The sequence below is a fragment of the Hemiscyllium ocellatum genome, chromosome 19, assembly GCF_020745735.1.
Source record: "Hemiscyllium ocellatum isolate sHemOce1 chromosome 19, sHemOce1.pat.X.cur, whole genome shotgun sequence".
Lineage (NCBI taxonomy): Eukaryota > Metazoa > Chordata > Chondrichthyes > Orectolobiformes > Hemiscylliidae > Hemiscyllium > Hemiscyllium ocellatum.
Genome location: NC_083419.1, coordinates 33960036 through 33978617, shown reverse-complemented (window position 1 = coordinate 33978617; position 18582 = coordinate 33960036). Strand labels below are relative to the sequence as shown.

At 40.9% G+C, this 18582-nt stretch overlaps 1 protein-coding gene across 3 annotated transcripts in view; it reads left to right on the top strand.

Moving 5' to 3' along the window:
- The window catches only part of foxp2 (forkhead box P2), a 798642-nt gene that overhangs the window by 200785 nt on the left and 579275 nt on the right, over positions 1 to 18582 (top strand). The window lies entirely within an intron of this gene.

Below are 18582 nucleotides of genomic sequence, written 5' to 3'. Positions count from 1 at the left end.
CTGATGCACATGCCATCCATTTACCTTGCAAGTAAGTGTCCCATTAACTGCTTGTCATATCACATTGATGGAAAATAAAACAGCAGCTGGAAAATCTCCCTTCTGTGTTTTTGTAAAAGTCTTGGGGAATAATTGGCAATCTAGGTGTGCAAGGACCCTTGGGGATGAGCTTACAAGGGAAATTAGAGATAGTATTAAATCCAAGGAAGAGACATACAAATTGGATGGAAAAAATAGCAGACCTGAGGAGTCAGAGCAGTTCAGAAGTCAGCGAAAGAGGACAAACAGATTGATTGGGAAAGGGAAAACAGAGTATGAGAGTAAGAGAACATGAAAATTGACTGTAAAAGTTGCTCTATGTATTTGAAGAGAACAAAATTATTGAAGACAAGTGTTGATCCCTAACAGTCAGAAAGGGGAAATTTATAATGGGGAGCAAGAAATTGCTGACCAACTAAATATATAGTTTGGTTCTGTGTTCACAAAGGAGGACACAAATAACATACTAGAAATGTTGGGGAAACAGAGTTTAGCGAGATGGAGGACCTGAATGAAATCAGTACTAGTAGGGAATAATGTTAGAGAGATGGATGGAACAGAAAGCAAATAAATCCCTGGTGCTTGATAATCTACATCCCAGAGTATTTAAGGAAGTGGCCCGAGAAATAATGGATGCATTGGTGATCATGTTGCAGGATTCTATCAACTCAGGAATCCTACAGATTGAAAGGTAGCTAGTGTAAATCCTGACTTTAAAAAAAAAGAGGCAGAGAGAAAACTAGGAATTATAGACCAGTCAGCATGATGTCAGTAGGAGGGAAAAAACTCAAGTCCATTCTGGAAGATTTAATTGCTGAGCACTTGGAAAATAGGGGAAAGATTAGACAGATCAGCATGGATTTATGGAAAGGGAAATCTTGCTTGACAAAGCTACTAGAATTATTTGAGGATGTAATTTGTAGAGTTGACAAAGGGGATGTGGATAATTTGGACTTTCAGAAGGTTTTTGACAAAGGCATAAGAGATTAGCTTGTAGAGTTAAAGCATGTGGGATGGGGACAGTGAATTGAAATGGATATAAAACTAGTTAACAGACGGAAAGCAAAGTAGGAATAAATGGGCTTTTTTCCTAACAGGTTGGATACCAAGTATCAGCGCGAGACCCCAGGCATTCACAATATATATAAATGATTTAGATGAGAAAACTAAATGTAATATCTTTAAATTTGCAGATGACACAAAGCTGAGTGGGAGGGTGAATTGTGAGGAGAATGCAGAGATACTTCAGTGTGACTTGGATTACCTGCACAAGTGTACAAATGAATGGAAGATACGGTATAATATCAATAACCGTGAGGTTATCACTTTGGGAGAAAAAATAGAAAAGTGGATTATTATTTGAAAGGCTATAACCTGAAAGAGGGGAATGTACACCAAGAGCTGGGTGTCCTTATACACATGTCACTGAAGAAAATGTGCGGGTGTGAGAGGCAGTCAAGAAGGCAGATGGTATGTTTGTCTTGGTGATACCATGCCTGGAATAATATGTACAGTTTTAGTCTTCTTATCTGAGGAAGGATGTTCTTGCTGGAGAGAAAATGCAGTGAATGTTTAACAGACTGATTCCTGGGTTGGCAGGACTGATGTAAGAGGAGATGTTGATTCTGTTGGGATTATATTTGCTGGCGCTCAGTAGAATGAGGAAGAGTCTCATTGAAACCTACAAATGTCTAACATGACTAGACAGGATGGATGCTCCCAATGGGAAAGGCGTCCAGAAAAGGGTGAAAAAGTTTACTTTTTTTATTAGATTACTTACAGTGTGGAAACAGGCACTTCAGCCCAACAAGTCTGCCCTGACCCTCCGAAGAACAATGCACCCAGACCCACTCCCCTACATTTACCCCTTCACCTAACACTACGGGCAGTTTAGCATGGCCAATTCACTTAACCTGAACATTTTTAGACTGTGGGAGGAAACCGGAGCACCTAGAGGAAACCCACGCAGACACAGGGAGAATGTGCAAACTCCACACAGCCTGAGGCGGAAATTGAACCCGGGTCTCTGGTGCTGTGAGGCAGCAGTGCTAACCACTGTGCCACCGTGCCACCCATTAAGGATACATTTAGACAGAAATGAGGAGAAATTTCCTCACCCAGTGAGTAGTGAGCTTGTGGCATTTACTACCACACAAGACAGCTGAGGCTAAAATGTTGTAGGATTTCAAGAATAAGTTGGATACAGCACTTGGAGTGAAAGGGTTCAAAGTATATGTGGGAAATGTGCAAACAAGCTCTTGAGTTGGATGATGAGCCATGATCATAATGAATGGTGGAGCAGAGCTAAATGGCCTACCTCTGTGCCTGTTTTCCATTGTTGCTATGTGCACTGATTTAGTGATGATTTCATTGCAATAATAACCTTCAGTGCCAGAGAAGCCTATCCCACTAAAGGAGGCCACTTTGTCTCTTGTGTTTAAGTTGCATCTCCTGGCAATACCCAGTGGCTGACGTAATAAATGCAGATTCTGAGTGACACTGTCTATTTATAAAAAAAACATGTTGCTAGGCTCCTCACTGCACATTTGCTATTAGCTCATGGTAAGCCCTCATATACACTTTCTGGCTCAGCATGCAGTTTTACTGTCTTTTTGGGAGGGTGCTCTGAAATGGCAAGCAGGATAACCCCTTTGCACCCACTGCTTGTGGGGGATATGGAACAATGAAGAAAATTACAGAATTAGAGCTTGATAATTTCAGATTGGAAGTGATAACATTTTTTCAACTACTCACAAGCAGTTAACAATAGTAAGTAGGGTGAAGGGAGAGCAGAATACAGAAGAAATCAGTGGTATATAACTTTATTAGAAGGTTATAGGACAGAAGGAGGTTTCGGACATGGAGAATATCCATTTCCTCCCAAGGACAGAGTTGAGATTTTTACATTTGAGAAATCATGGAAATGTGAACCCAACAAGCAAATGGATGGTTGGTGAGCAGAACTTCAGGGAAAGTAAGTTACAGGCAAAATAATTCAGATTTAAATGAAATTAGAGCCATTTTATAGCGGTAAGTAAATATGACCTATTGTATGATGCACGTAATTTCAAAATAAAATGTTCAATTCGATTAGATTTCAATAGCTCTTCTTCAGGTGTAAAATGATGGTTGCACCATTTGGAATCCTAATCTTAAGGCTAAATCTAGGACATGTTCAGATTTTCATTTCATGCATTATGACTGTCTAATACAGGTAGACAATCCTTTGTCTGAAACCCTCGGGACCAGATGGGTTTTGGATTTTGGAATTTTTCAGAGAAAGGATTAAATGACATTTTCATAGTGAAGTTTTTAAAAAAAAATACTGAACAGCTGACCTACTCGTGAGTACTATGAGCACAGAAACAGAATAGATGCCTGCCAGTGCTGGGCCACGCCACTGTGTCACATCTGAGTGATGTTGTTCATGTGGGTGTGGAATTGGGTTAACTGGTTTTATGCCAAACAACCTTGTTAATGACAAAAAAAACTTCAAGAAAAATATTTTCGGAATTTCGGACAAAGGATTGTCTACCTAAATCTAAAAGTGGGGGAAAATAGTATCTCAAGAAATGTCTATAAACTTTCATGATGGACACGATTGGCTGATTGCTGAATATCAAAAGACAAGTTTGTAATGAGCATTAAAAGCTTTTTCAAATAGTTTCAGATTTCAGTGGGTGCCAAATGCTTCATTTCTTTTGTTCAGAAACAAACTAAGCTCAGATAGAGAAAGAAAATATAGGGGCAATGATGATTATGTTACCCCAGTGATGATGTTTCATACTGCTCATTTTAAATCATTATAGTTTACAGAAACTGTATTATTTTCTCTCAGTGGATTTTTGGTCAATATATAAGCATTTCAGTTTATTGCTTATTTGTGAAATGATTTATCATTTTTTAAATATATCAACCAGCATAATTTTTTTTTTGTTGTAACATAGGCAGCTGGGGAAGGACATTGGGTATGAAAGAATTGGTAGAATTTTCCCAGCCCATGAGTGGGCATGGCAAGAAATTTGGGAGAAAACAGTTAGAATTAAAAATGATATCCTTGATGTGAGTAAATAAGCCTATTTTTCACACTTAAGGTTTCACAGCTAGATGACAGTGTCACTTGTCAGTGCTGAAGACCTTCTTTTCAAGATTTGCATTTTGATTAGTGAATTGTGCCTCATTCTATGCGGTCTGTGATTGTCCAGAGCATCAATGAGAAACTATATGGTGCCAATTCCCCGTTTGAAAGTCAGAACAAAACTCACCATTTTCTTCTCCAGGTCTCCAAATTGACCTTCATCCACCAATATCTCTTCGGGACGTTGACAGTCTCCACTTTTTGTCTGCAGAAGTTGGCATCTGCAAAACAGCAGCCTCACCACATCATCAGGATCAGTCTTGGAGTACTTCAGAAGACAATTGAGCGTTTTGTTAGTGCAGTTTGGAGCTCATGAGCAGGCTGCTGTCAGGTCAATGTGACCATAGGTTCACACACCCATGAAATGCAAATGTGAGGAAAGTCTCTCAGAATGCTTAGCTTGCTTTCTTAGCAGTCACTTCATATTTGGACATCACAACATCTCTGCTTTGCTGTTCTTCTTAGCACAGGCATGAAGCCAGGAAATGTGGTATGGTTGCCAACGCTGAACTGTCAAGGGTGTGAACATATTGGTGGACAGTAATGTTCTATATCAATTTCACAACTACAGCATGTGCCAGCAGCTAACACAGCAAATACACTCAGTGCTTCAACCAGATAGCCATGTCTGAAAAGCTAACAGGACTAGTCCTTAGTTGAGTGAAAGATTGACTGCTGTGAATTAGTGGGTGCTGCCACACTCAGTCAAAAACATTGCCCAATTTCAGATACAGGATTGACCACAGTCATTAAATCTTTGGGGAGAGCTGGGGGCTGGTTATTAGGAATCACTGCATGCTGTGATGAGGTAAGTGGGAAACTCAAGCGTGAGATAGGAGCTGTTATTCCTGGGAGACAGAATGGATTATGACTGTTTTAACTACAAATATAAGTGGGGGAATCTGTTATAACATGGATGCCCTCAAAGTGTTGTTTGGCTTTTTTTTTCAGGACAAAACCAGAAGGAAGAATTGAGTGAGGTGAACATGGCTGGAAGAGCTGTTAATGGCAGTGCAGGAGCTGGAAAGGTGATGAAGTATCTCCAGTGAATGAGTAGGAAGCAAAGAGGTTAGGGAGCAGAGAGAGCAGAAAGAATGAGTAGTTTGGGAGGGTGCAATGATTAAGAGCCATTGAGTGAAGATGCTGCATGCAATATGGAGAGTGGTAGATCTTTAGCATTAGAAGGAAGTGTGTGCAATGACACAGCCAAAGTGTGTGGTGATCCAGTGAGTATAAGGCAGTGGAGAGGAGATAGTGCCCTGAACTTTGCAGAATTCAGAAGGTCATTGAACTTCTTTCTATATTGCAAGGTGTTTCTTCTCACCAGGGACATTGCACAGATTCAGATGTCTATCTCCAAACAGCCTTTAGCATCTGATGATATAACCCACTTTAGTGGTCTTGCGGAAAGGGGATAGCCCATCTCTCCATCATCTCATCCAATAGGACCTCTGGGCCTCTGTCCACAAACCAGGATGTGAACCTCCCTTTGAATGGTAGTTGCTGGCTTTTTGGCATTTGGCATGCTGCAAAACTGTGCCACCAACAGCATCAATGCCCTTTGGTCCTGACAAAGTTGAGCCTTCCACCTGCACCTCCGATTGCATAATTCATTGAGAAAGGTGTGTGGGAATCCAGATATATAATGATGCCGAGAGAAAAGTCACCATAGCCCACAAAGGGAAACCTTCCACAAGGTTTCCTTCAGACCAAGAGGCAGGCATAGCTGGGGCCCATGCAGGTGCCCATGGCTACTCCTTTGGTTTGGCGGAAGTGGGAGGATTGGAAAGAGAAGTTGTTCAGAGTGAGGAAGAAGATACTGGAATGGTTGAGGAATCCCTCCTTTGACTGACTGAACTGGTCTTCGTTGGATATGTGGAACAGTCCATCTTCCACAGCTACATTGGCATCACTCCCCATCTTTTCCTCCGCTACATTGATGACTGTATCGGTGCTACCTCATGTTCCCACGAGGAGGTTGAACAGTTCATCCACTTTACTAACACCTTCCACCCCGACCTCAAATTTACCTGGACCGTCTCAGACTCCTCACTCCCCTTCCTAGACCTCTCCATTTCTATCTCTGGCGACCAACTCAACATGGACATTTACTATAAACCGACCGACTCCCACAGCTACCTAGATTACACCTCCTCCCACCCTGTCCCCTGTCAAAACACCATCCCATATTCTCAATTCCTTCACCTCTGTCGCATCTGCTCCCAGGAGGACCAATTCTAATACCGAACAACCCAGATGGCCTCCTTCTTCAAAGACCGCAATTTCTCCTCAGACATGGTTGATGATGCTCTCCACCACATCTCCTCCACTTCCCGCTCCTCCACCCTTGAACCCCGCCCCTCCAATCGCCACCAGGGCAGAACCCCACTGGTCCTCACCTACCACCCCACCAACCTCCAGATACATCGTATCATCCTTCGTCATTTCCGCCACCTCCACCACCACCCACCACCAAGGATATATTTCCCTCCCCTCCCCTATCAACATTCTGGAAAGACCACTCCCGCCGCGACTCCCTCGTCAGGTCCACACCCCCCACCAACCCAACCTCCGCTCCCGGCACCTTCCCCTGCAAACGCAAGAAATGCAAAACTTGTGCCCACACCTCACCCCTCACCTCCCTCCAAGGCCCCAAGGGATCCTTCCATATCCATCACAAATTCACCTGCACCTCCACACACATCATTTACTGCATCAGCTGCACCCGATGTGGCCTCCTCTACATTGGGGAGACAGGCCGCCTACTTGCGGAACATTTCAGAGAACATCTCTGGGACACCCACACCAACCAACCCAACTGCCCCGTGGCTGAACACTTTAACTCCCCCTCCCACTCCGCCAAGGACATGCAGGTCGTTGGCCTCCTCCATCGCCAGACCATGGCAACACGATGCCTGGAGGAAGAGTGCCTCATCTTCCGCCTAGGAACCCTCCAACCACAAGGGATGAATGTAGATTTCTCCAGCTTCCTCATTTCCCCTCCCCCCACCTTTTCTCAGTCCCAACCCTCAGACTCAGTACCGCCTTCTTGACATGCAATCTTCTTCCCGATCTCTCCACCCCCACCCCCTCTCCGGCCTATCACACTCACCTTAATCTCCTTCCACCTATCGCATTCCCAACGTCCCTCCCCCAAGTCCCCCCTCCCTACCTTTTATCTTAGCTGAAAATGTGTTGCTGGTTAAAGCGCAGCAGGTCAGGCAGCATCCAAGGAACAGGAAATTCGACGTTTCGGGCATAAGCCCTTCATCAGGAATGAGGAAAGTGTGTCCAGCAGGCTAAGATATCTTTCCTCATTCCTGATGAAGGGCCTGAAACGTCAAATTTGCCTGAAACGTCAAATTTCCTGTTCCTTGGATGCTGCCTGACCTGCTGCGCTTTAACCAGCAACACATTTTCAGCTCTGATCTCCAGCATCTGCAGACCTCACTTTTTACCTTTTATCTTAGCCTGTTTGGCACACCCTCCTCATTCCTGAAGAAGGGCTTATTACTAATTGACAGATGTCAGGTATTTGAAAAGGTAGTTGCACTCTAATTACTAGCCGAAAGAACTGTGGTGGGTATAGTTTACTCTAGAAGCACAGCAACCTTTTGAAATTCTAGTATTTTTCAATGGTAAGGCAGTTTGCAAGATGTTGTTTTCATAAAGGCAGTAATAGAGTGATAGATCTTGCTCACCAACCTGTAGGGACTTGGCACATAGCCATCCATCTGTTGCTCACCTTCGGTAGCTGTTCTGTATATGCAAATAATGACTGATGATATCAGACTCACCATGACAGAATGATTTCAAATGGCATTTTTGACATTGGTATCTTAGAAAAGAATGCAAATACTACGTGACCATGATAAATGTTTTAATTGTAGACTCACTATATTAATAATGGATCAATTACTTACAAATACACAAATCAGATTCAGTGAAATTGTGAGGTCTGGATCTGAATTTGAGAAATGAATCCCTTAAGTATGCTCCTCAAGATTCTTAGCTACATGGTACTCAATTCATTAAGGTGCTATTTGGAGAGGTTATTTTAGCCTGAATTATTTGATTTTATAATTGAAGGCAAACAATAGAGAATGTTAGACCAACACCTGAAACATAGTGACTCTTTTGAAGATGAAGTGCTTCAAGTGACCAACAGCTAAGCTGTTGAATCAACTATGACATATCCATTTAAATTATGGAAGCATATATTAAAATCACAAGTAATCATTGCTTTTGATAAGGAGTTTTTAGAAGTTATTGGAAATAAGGATCTGTAAAAATATTAATGGAACAAAATATTTCATTAAAAAGCAACTCTTCAAGTTGCGAAACATGTCTACTTTCTCCCTATGTCTTACAGCATCCGCCCTTTAACTCTTGCAGTTTTTCTATCGAAACTGTGAAGACCCCGATGAAGGTTAAAACTGTCAAAATGGTCATTTTGCCATCTGCTGTTGAAGTCAACTACCATTTTGTTTTTATTTCTTACTCCCAGTGGTCCAGCTCTACTTTATGAATGTTGTGGTATTTCACTTGTTTGAACTTTAAAAACTTTAGGCATGACTTTGAATTAGGAAAACAGTGTTCCATATGGTATGACATGCTGACAGACAGTCTTTGATCCCTAGCAAATCCTTCCTTGCAGTTCTACTCCTAAATTTCTCATCTTTATATCTCTGTGCAGTTATTTTTATTTTGAGTGATGCATTTCCTTGTAAATATGGTCTAGTACTTAATGACGGTGGTATCCATGAAGCAAGAATACTGTTATGGATAGCAGATGCTGTTGAATGAAAGAGGGCTAAGTGTACTATGGATATTTCTGTTTCATATTGTGATGATGCAATTGAATGGAATTTAAAATGGTAAATTAACAGATCTTTTTCAAATAGAATTGTTTTGATGGCTAGCACTGTGACAAGATAACTCTTTATTTTCTAGCTTTAGAAATCATAATTGTATTGAGTACAATGCAATTATGATGTTAAATAACCATGGATTTGGATTTATTTACTAGTTTCTTGGCCAAGTTGTGATGTTTAGTCTGCTGGAGCTAAGACTGTTTTAGGGCAGTGGCATCAGTTGTTTGAACTGTGTGCACAGAATTGCAGAAGGAATTGTTCTTTATTTTTTTCCTGTGCTGGCACTCTGCTAACATGAATTGTGTTCATGCTTAATGTTTTTCATTGTGCTTCAAGTACAGTTGTTGAAATATATGTTTTTTTATGATCTCATTGCAGAGCCTGTGTTTCATTAACGATGGATTTCTTTCAGGAGTTGGGGACTTGAATATTTTTCAAATGACACTATCTAATATAAGTAACAGCTGTAGAAACGTCAAACTATCTCATCATGTGGTTTTTGAGGGTGTGAAAAGTAGAGTTGTCCAAGACATTTTTGTATTCAGTTTGTTGAAGTTGAGACCAGACATGTATAAAAGTCATCTTGAAATGTGTCTCTGACAGAAGTAGAGGCAGATAATGAAATTTAATCATGTAAACTGGTACTGACAGTGAAACTTAATTGCTGAAGGCAGTTCTATGATTATTGTTGGATAAAGCTGTTTTTGTCATAAAAAGTTGACTTTTATGCATGACCTCCAAGTTTATCAATACTTAGCATGAATGGCTTGAAAAACTAAGCAAGGCAGTTATTTTTCAAATATTTATATCTTTTTCCAGAAGTTATATTAGGAATCAATTAAAACAAATTTTGTAATACCACTGAAACACAAAAATATTTCTGTGAAAATGAAATATTTATTATTGGTTAGGGTTATGTATGTTATTGCAGGCTTACTACCCCTTTAAGATAATGGGTCAGGTGATCTGGAGCAGAATCTTTGTGTCAGTCTCGGACTAACTGCGTTGCTGTACTGAGGTGTAATAAATTCTTCCCCTGTTTCAAGTGCTCCTGGTCTACCTCATAATCTATTTATAATTCATAAATTGACCATAAGCTGAATAGTTAGAACTCAAATATTTTTGAAATCGTCAGGGAAGCATCCAAGTTCAATCCAGGTACATTCAAGCCTTCTCTTAGGCAGTCCATCAACTCTGAGGATGACTTCCTTCCACTGTAGTGTGATAGGTCTTGAGGTGACTAGGTCCACATACCCTGCAGTGGGTTTGGGACGTGTGTTTGATGAGATCAGTGGGTGAATTGCATGCTCAGGTTTTCACACATCCATCAGCAACTGGTTGCATTTGGTTCCATCTGGACCTGTCAGAGATGATTGAAATGATTCATGGCGACTCCTTCAGTTTGGGTGGTCTTATGTATGAGATACTCACAAGACAGGTAGAGTGCCGTGTGTCATACATACAGACGATCTGCTCTGCCCAAATCATCTTATAAACCAAATTCCCAGCTCGGCAAACAGAACCACAACAATGAGCACCCGAGCTACAAATCTTCTCCCAAACTTTATAAACCAGGATTAATCTGAGTCAAAAAAGGAAGTATACTTAAGGTTTAGAAACTGAAGACAGAGATAATCAGTACCTCAATGCAAGGGATATTGATGTGAAAAAGGAGACCTGATATGTATTCTGCCTTTTAATTTGCAGAGACACCACTAGTGATATTTCTCCAAAGATTTGACATTTAGTATACATTGTCCATGTCAGTAATACATACAGGAAGGCAAGTAACAATGCAGTCCCTTAAACTGTGAGTTTGGTGTCAGGTTTGAATTTATTGTCATCAAACATTTTGTTTTCCTCTGATGGCTGAAGGATGTACTGGCAAACTGAAGGTGATGTCGAGTTTCGCTGATGCTGGTGTCTGACCTTGCTGAGAGAAGCCTCCTAAAGCATGGGATTTTGACAGCTGGGGGAGTGTTACATGGTGGGAGCAGGCTGGTAGAGAACCTTTGTCTTCCAGGTGTATTCTTTCATACTCCTCTGTGAATGCATTGAGGTTTGGAACTCAGCCTCTGAGTGTGCACTCATACAAGCATCATCTGCATATAGCAGTTCAGTAACAGAGCTTAGACTGATCTGGCTAGGATGTGATAAAAACTGATTGATTTCCCACTCATCATGTGGGGAAGCTTCACTCCACAGGGTTGCTTCTAGTTAATAGATTTAAAGGCCTTTCTGAGGTCAAACAACAACATGCATTAAAGTTGTTTCTGTTCTCTCTACATTTCTTGGTCTTGTTGTACTGCAAAGATCATGTTCACTGTCCCTCTTGAGGGGTGACATTCATATAAGGAATCCTTAAAAGGATTAGTGTGGTGCTGGAAAAGCACAGCAGATCAGGCAGCATCTGAGGAGCAGGAAAATCGACGTATCGAGCAGGGGCCAAATGCATGCCAAGTGTGCTTCTGTGATGGGGAACCTGTCGAGTTTTCCACTGAGAAAGCTGTGGGGGGATGCTGCGCAAATAACTGACCACAGTTAGGAAAAGAAATAGCAATTTCTTCAAGCTAAACATGTTAAGGGTATAGGAAAGTGCATAAGTATGACATTGAGACAGAAGATCATCCATAATCTTGTTATGCAGAGTGGGCTGTATGAACTGAATGGCCTATTCCTGCTCCTTCTTCATGTGTTTCATTGCCATATTTTAGGATTTGGGTGGAGATTCCTCTATTCTTGAGGCTGTTTTCATTTCCAGCTGTCAGGTGACCTTTACAACCTCATGCCAAGTTCAGGTTGTGTTGAGATGGTGTTGGGTAACATGCTGCGGGAAGCTATCAAGGACACACCTGAGGACTTGAGTTTCAATTGATGAAATCCTGGAAGTGCTCTTTCCAATGTGTACTGAATTCCTCGTTGTCTTTAAGTGTCCTTTGGCACTTACCTCTGAATGGGGTAGATTTTTGAATGCTTGGAGCAGAGATTGTCTTGACTGCAGTAAAGAATCCATGCATATTGTAGTTGTCAGTGAGTTGCTGGATTTCCTACTTTCATCCCATGCACCATGTGATCTTTAGGTTAAGTCTTTTGTTCACCTCCACCTTCATTTGTCTGTAGACTTACTTTCCAGAAACATTTGAATGTGCTTCCAGCTCAGTAACTTTACTTATGATCTAGTAGCTTCTAGATCTCCTGGTCATTCCCACTAACCAGTCTTGATAATTCCTGATGGAGATACCAAGAGTATTCTTACAGGTGTTGTTTATGATAGATTTTTGGGCAGACCAGGTGCTGTGGGAATTCTGTGGTTCCTGTCCTTTGACTGTTAGAGTTTGGATTGTGATGTGCTGACTAAGTCTTGCTTTACAAAATCCTCAATCTATTATCATTGAATTTCTTATTATCGAATCTCCAAGTGACTTTGGAGATTGTAGCATTGTTTAGATGACAGCTAGTCCAGTTTGTGATCATTGTTCAGTGACATAGTCAAGCACATGCCAGTGTCTGGAGAAATGGTGTTAGCAGGTGGTCTTTCATTCATTTCTCTGCTACTATAAAGTGTTAAAACCAGATCATGCGCTCAGCATTTCATCAAAAAGGCAAATACATTGGTGTTTGCTTTCCCAATGCCTGCCTCATCAATCACATTCTTGCAGAGGTTTGTGTCCCTTTTTGAAATCACAGAGGAGAACGGCTTGCCATCCTTTGGGACATGGTTCAATTAATAATCAAGGATGGAGTAGAGCTTCCCTTTGGCCTCATCCTTTGTTTCCAGGGTTTGGGATAGATGCATTGACAACTGTGATGTATTGCCACGGATTAAAATGAGTTAAAGAGTCATAAAGTTAAAACAGTGTAGAAGGAGACCATTCTATCCATCTAATCCATGCTGGCTCTTTATAGTGAAGCCTAATCAGTCCAATTGCCTGGTCTATCCCGTAGTCCTGCAATGTTATTTCTTTCAAGGGCTCATCTAATTTCCCTTTGAAGTCATTCATATTTTCCACTTCCATCCCTCTCATAGATATATCATGATCCACTTGGGAAAGTGCTGTGATACTCAAGCCTGACTATTTCCAGGATCATCACAAAAGTTAAAGATCTAGTCAAAATACTTAAACTTCCCAATTTATTAGTCTAATGGATTCAAGTTAACAGAAAACACTAACCAGGTTTCTATACTTAATGAGGATGACTATTTGTAATAAAGAAGTTAGTACTAAAACAGAAAAACAAAATATGGGAATATCAACATAAAACTTGATTCGTTGAAACTCTGAACTCATTCTTAAATCACTACACATGTACGTACAGACACAAGCAGACAAACATTTCGTGTTATGGCTAGAGAAACAGTTTAACAGCATCAATCCACAGGATCCAATGCAGTGTCTCTTTTCCTTCCTAAGACCTTCTGCTTTCTGATCTCATTTCCAGATTCTTTCAGTTCTTTGCAAAATACGTAGGGTAATTATAAAGAGGCAACAATTTACAACAACTAGTGGGAGAGAACAAGTGGCTTTATTCCAGGCTTTGGTTAATTTCCTGCAGAGAGAGAGAGAGAGAAAGAGAGAAAGAGAGAGAGACAGAGAGAGTGAGACCGTGTCTTCTCTGCTGTGTGGAGGTTTCACCTCCTGTATCATAAACAAGCAAGCTGTTCACCTTCCCAGGAGCAATCAGAGAGTTGTTTTTATGTTAATTGTATCTATAACTAGTCATGATTACACAAAACAAACAACAACCCGTCATTGGGAGAAATTCACTCTGAGCACATAGCTGTAGTGCTGTGCTGTCTTAGTTCGCTTCCCCATTGCTTGAACAAAGAAACAAGGTAAATACAACTTGCAATGAGCGCCAGGAACTTGTTTTTAAAAGGGTAGCAACTCTACCAACAGTCCGTGATTTAAAACAATACTTTTCCCACTTTGATCCATTGTACAAAATAAAGAAAAATACAAGACATGGTCTTTCCAGTTATTATTCCAGGTCATTACCATTCATTGTGTAAAGCAGTTTTTCTTCACATCCACCACACCCCCCACCATCTCGCACCCAAACTTTAAAATTGTGTCCCTTGTCCCTATACTGTCAGCTAATGGGAACAGATATTTTTGTTTATTTTATCTAAAACTACTGTAGTCTTGTACACCTTTATTAGATCTCCTTTTATCCCACAAGGAATGGGGTAAATGAGATGGTCAACTTTTTTTTTGTCTGGTGAAGCTAACCAGATGTAGTTGGTGTTGTTATTCTGATGTCCTTTTCCAGAAGAAAGTGCAACCACTCTTTTCTTTGAGTTGATCTTCCCATCTCACCCCCATCCCTGCTTGTGTCTCACTCAGGACAGTCCCGTCAATGTCTTTGTGCTGGAGCTCCTGGATATTCTAGTTGTGTAACATTCAGGTTTTTTGCTGCTGTGTTTGACCCAGTTAGTCCTGAAATTTCAGGTTCTGAAATCCATGTTAGGATTTTGGAATATACTTGTAAGTTATTTTAACTTTTAGGGTGATTGTTGCACAACAACCACTACACATGTCTGGCAGATCAATGTCTTTGTCTAGAGGCAGCCATAGTGGAGATGATTGGACACACACGTGTGCACAGATGTACCATTTTTCATGTTGTTTCTGTCTGAAATATGATTATGTTTTGACTCTTGTATTTCACTTCAAATTTAGAGCCATTATGAAGGAAGAAATATTTGAAAGCAGCATTAAAATACACTGTACATGCTGCAAAATAGAAACTGGGAAATGTGGTGTAGCTGATATCCTTATTTTGAATTAGGCAGCTGATATCCTTATTCTGAATACTTTTATATTAAATCTATAGTTTAAAACAAATACCAGTTTCAACTTTTACCATTTCGACCCTTTCTCCATCCAGGAGTTGAATTCCCATTGATGAAGGATTCAGCTACATTTTAAATCTTTTTTAGTCTACTGTCTTTTTAATTACTTCAAAATCGATCTGTTCAGACATGTGACAGGGAGGAACTTAAACCTGGATCTTGTTGCTCTGAGGTAGTGACATTACCACTGTGCCACAAGACCATAAGAATCCAGCTTTTTTTTTAATCTAACTATTTGGACATGTTACAGCACATTTCTGGAGCAGGGAGTAAGAGGTCTCAGAGGTAGGGACATTACCTTTGTGCTCAAGAACCCAAAGAACCTAGTTCTTCAATATAAAGCTTTGTCTGCTTTCAATCAATTCAGGAGCAATTCTGCTTGATCTTTACTGGGACCTGCATTTCTAATACTAACAAATGAAACATTACTAAATGTTCATAGGTGTATATAACAGGATAGAAGTATTAATGGCAAGCCTATTTTTTCCGACTTTTCTATTCTATGCAAGCAGTGGGGATGTGGCTTGAAGCTCAATGCAGATAGCATGACGACTAGAGATTTGAGGTGATTAGAATTCAGCTACCTCCAAAGCAGAATGTTTTAATTCTGCTGTTAGACAATGCAGCACAGTTTGCAAATTTTTGGTGTTTCTTGTAAGGGTAACAGAACTGTCAATCTCTTCACATCATCAGGCCACTCATGGCTGCAGTAATTTTCTCTCAGCCAGAGAGGGTGTTGACCCAAGAATTTTCTCATCATCTGTCATGTTCTGCCACTGTAACTGAAAGAGATACCTCACACCCAAACCTCATTTACATATGACTGGAATGAGAGCAGTGAGACAGGGACCAAATGAATTCACCTCCCTGGTTATAAGCCTAATTTTCTGAATGACACTGAACTTCAGTCCCTATTATCCAGATTGTTTTGCCTTATTCTCATTTACTCCATCTTCACCATTGAAAGAGGGGCTTTCCACCACCATATGTTCTCCACTCCACACCACACCATTCCTCTACCCTGAAAGCTCTGTAGGGAAACAATATTTGCTCTCATTATACAAGTGCCAAGAATAATTAATAATGAAGAATTTAAAGGTTTTGTGATTGACTCTTGCAAACTTTGTTGACATGTTTAAAATTTTGAAAGGATTTGTAGCTTGCGGTGTGGATGAGGTGGGAGATTTGTTCGCCGAGCTGGTGTGTTATGTGCAGACATTTCGTCACCTCGCGAGGGGCTTTCCACCACCATATGTTCTCCACTCCACACCACACCATTCCTCTACCCTGAAAGCTCTGTAGGGAAACAATATTTGCTCTCATTATACAAGTGCTAAGAATAATTAATAATGAAGAATTTAAAGGTTTTGTGATTGACTCTTGCAAACTTTGTTGACATGTTTAAAATTTTGAAAGGATTTGTAGCTTGCGGTGTGGATGAGGTGGGAGATTTGTTCGCCGAGCTGGTGTGTTATGTGCAGACATTTCGTCACCTCGCGAGGCAGGAAAACATATCAGTTTGGCAAATGAATGTACGACCTCTGTTGAGATGTGTATGCAGATGGGTGTATATTGATGGTCATAAAATAATGTGTTTTTTGTTAAAAATCACACAACATCAGGTTGTAGTTCAACAGGTTTTTTGGAAGCACTAGCTTTCAGAGAATAAGATCATGTGTTTTTTTATGATTGCCATACACTATCAAAATTTGACTGTTTGGTCGTTCTCTTTGTTCAGCGTTGCTGTGACTTTTCAATTGTACTGTTTCTTGTAAACACACAAGGTGTTCTGAAGAAACCTGGTGAACTGCAGGGTTAAATAACCAAAGGGGAAAAATTATGTTATGGTAATATTGGAGACTGGTTCAAAAAGGGCAGGGCTAAATATTCATGGGTGCATGTTGCTCAGTAAAGGTCAGGAAGGAAAGAAAAGAGGAGATTGGCTGTAATATTTCATGTTCTTGAGTCCTCTGCCTCAACTCATTGTGCTGTGATCTCCACTGTTGGTTTAGCAAGGAGACAGGACCCAGATCCATCACAGCTGGAAGGGGAATCAGATCATTTGCCTTTGGCACCAGTCTGACCTATATGGACCATAAGATAGAGGAGCAGAAATTAGGCCATTCAGTCCATCGAGTCTGCTCCACCATCCAGTCATGGCTGATAAGTTTCTCAACCCCATTCTCCTGCTTTCACCTCATAACCTATGATCCCCTTGATACTCAAGAAACTAATTATTTCTGTCTTAAATATACTGAATGATCTGGCCTCCACAACCTTCTGTGGCAGTGAATTCCATAGATTCACTGCTCTCTGTTGAAGAAGTTTCTCCTTGTCTCCATTACATAAAGTCTTTCCTTTAAGGCTGTGCCCTCGGGTTCTCGTCTCTCCTAACAATGGAAGTATCTTCCCAATGCCTTCTCTGTCCAGGCCATTCAGTATTCCAGCCATCTGGTCAACAGATGCCGACTGCATTCCCCCCTTCTCCACTCTCACTCTTAATGCCTCCAATTGTCATACGTTGAAAAGATTTGCACATTGATTCAACTTGTTTGGCCATGTTAGGAACCCTGGAGTTTCCAGTGTTACACAAAATCTCCATCTGCAATGACTAAGTTTATTTTGCAGATGAGGTAATGTCATCAATGTGTTTGATTCTGAATTGCACCCTACAATGGTCCAGTAAAACTCAGTTCAAGGACAACTTGGGATGGGCAACAAAGAGTGATTTTGTTGGCAATATCCATGTTGATGAAAGAAAAAGGAAATCCTTTCTGAAAGAAGGTGGCTTTAGACACTGGCAACACTGGTTTCCAATTGCCTTTGATTTGAACTTTGAGCTTCCTTTTTTTCAGGTGTTTCCTTTTTCTTAATGGCTTATTGTCCTTTTCCCTATTTTTGATTGTGGGTGAGAGATTTTGTTTTGTCAGTGAAGCTGAGGCTAATGCAAGGGTAAGGGGTGAGTGAGAGCAGAGATGGGAGGCTGTCATAGATTCAGGGGTGTGCAAAACTGCCAGGCCAGGCAAAGGTGACAAGAATGCTACTGCCAAGGCTGAGCACAGCCAATGGGAAGTGAGACTGCAGAGGATAGGACTGAGAAAAGCTGTCTGCCATTCATTACTTCATGTTCAAATGAAAAGAATTGCAGCCTTACACGTGATACCCGTAAACTTGCCCGTTTGGGTACCAACATGAAATGACCTATACTCAGGGCCCAAATGACCTCAGTTCAGACTGAAGTGGAAATCAGGTAGGGTGAGCCATCCAATGTACAGAAGATATGATCACTGGCTACGAGCCACTGGCGGATGGTGGTTGGGATGTAGAGCTGCCATCAATACCCCTTCCTTTGCTGGTCTCAGGAGCTATTCAGTTCTTTGTAGTGGAGGTTGGACCATGAATGACTCTCGACTGAAGAGGCACTTATCTTGGGTAACAACATTTGGTTTATTGCATAACTATATATATTTCTATATATATACACACACAGGTTACATTAGTTCTGCAACATTATACGTACTACTCAGAAAAGTTACAGAAGAGATGTGCATCTCATCTCAAACTGCTTGATTACAATTGGCAAAAGTGCAATGCTGCACTCAGTGCCTGCATTATATCTCAGAGTGGGTGCAGCTTCATCTTAAACCAGATTTAACTCTTGCATCTCCAATACATTA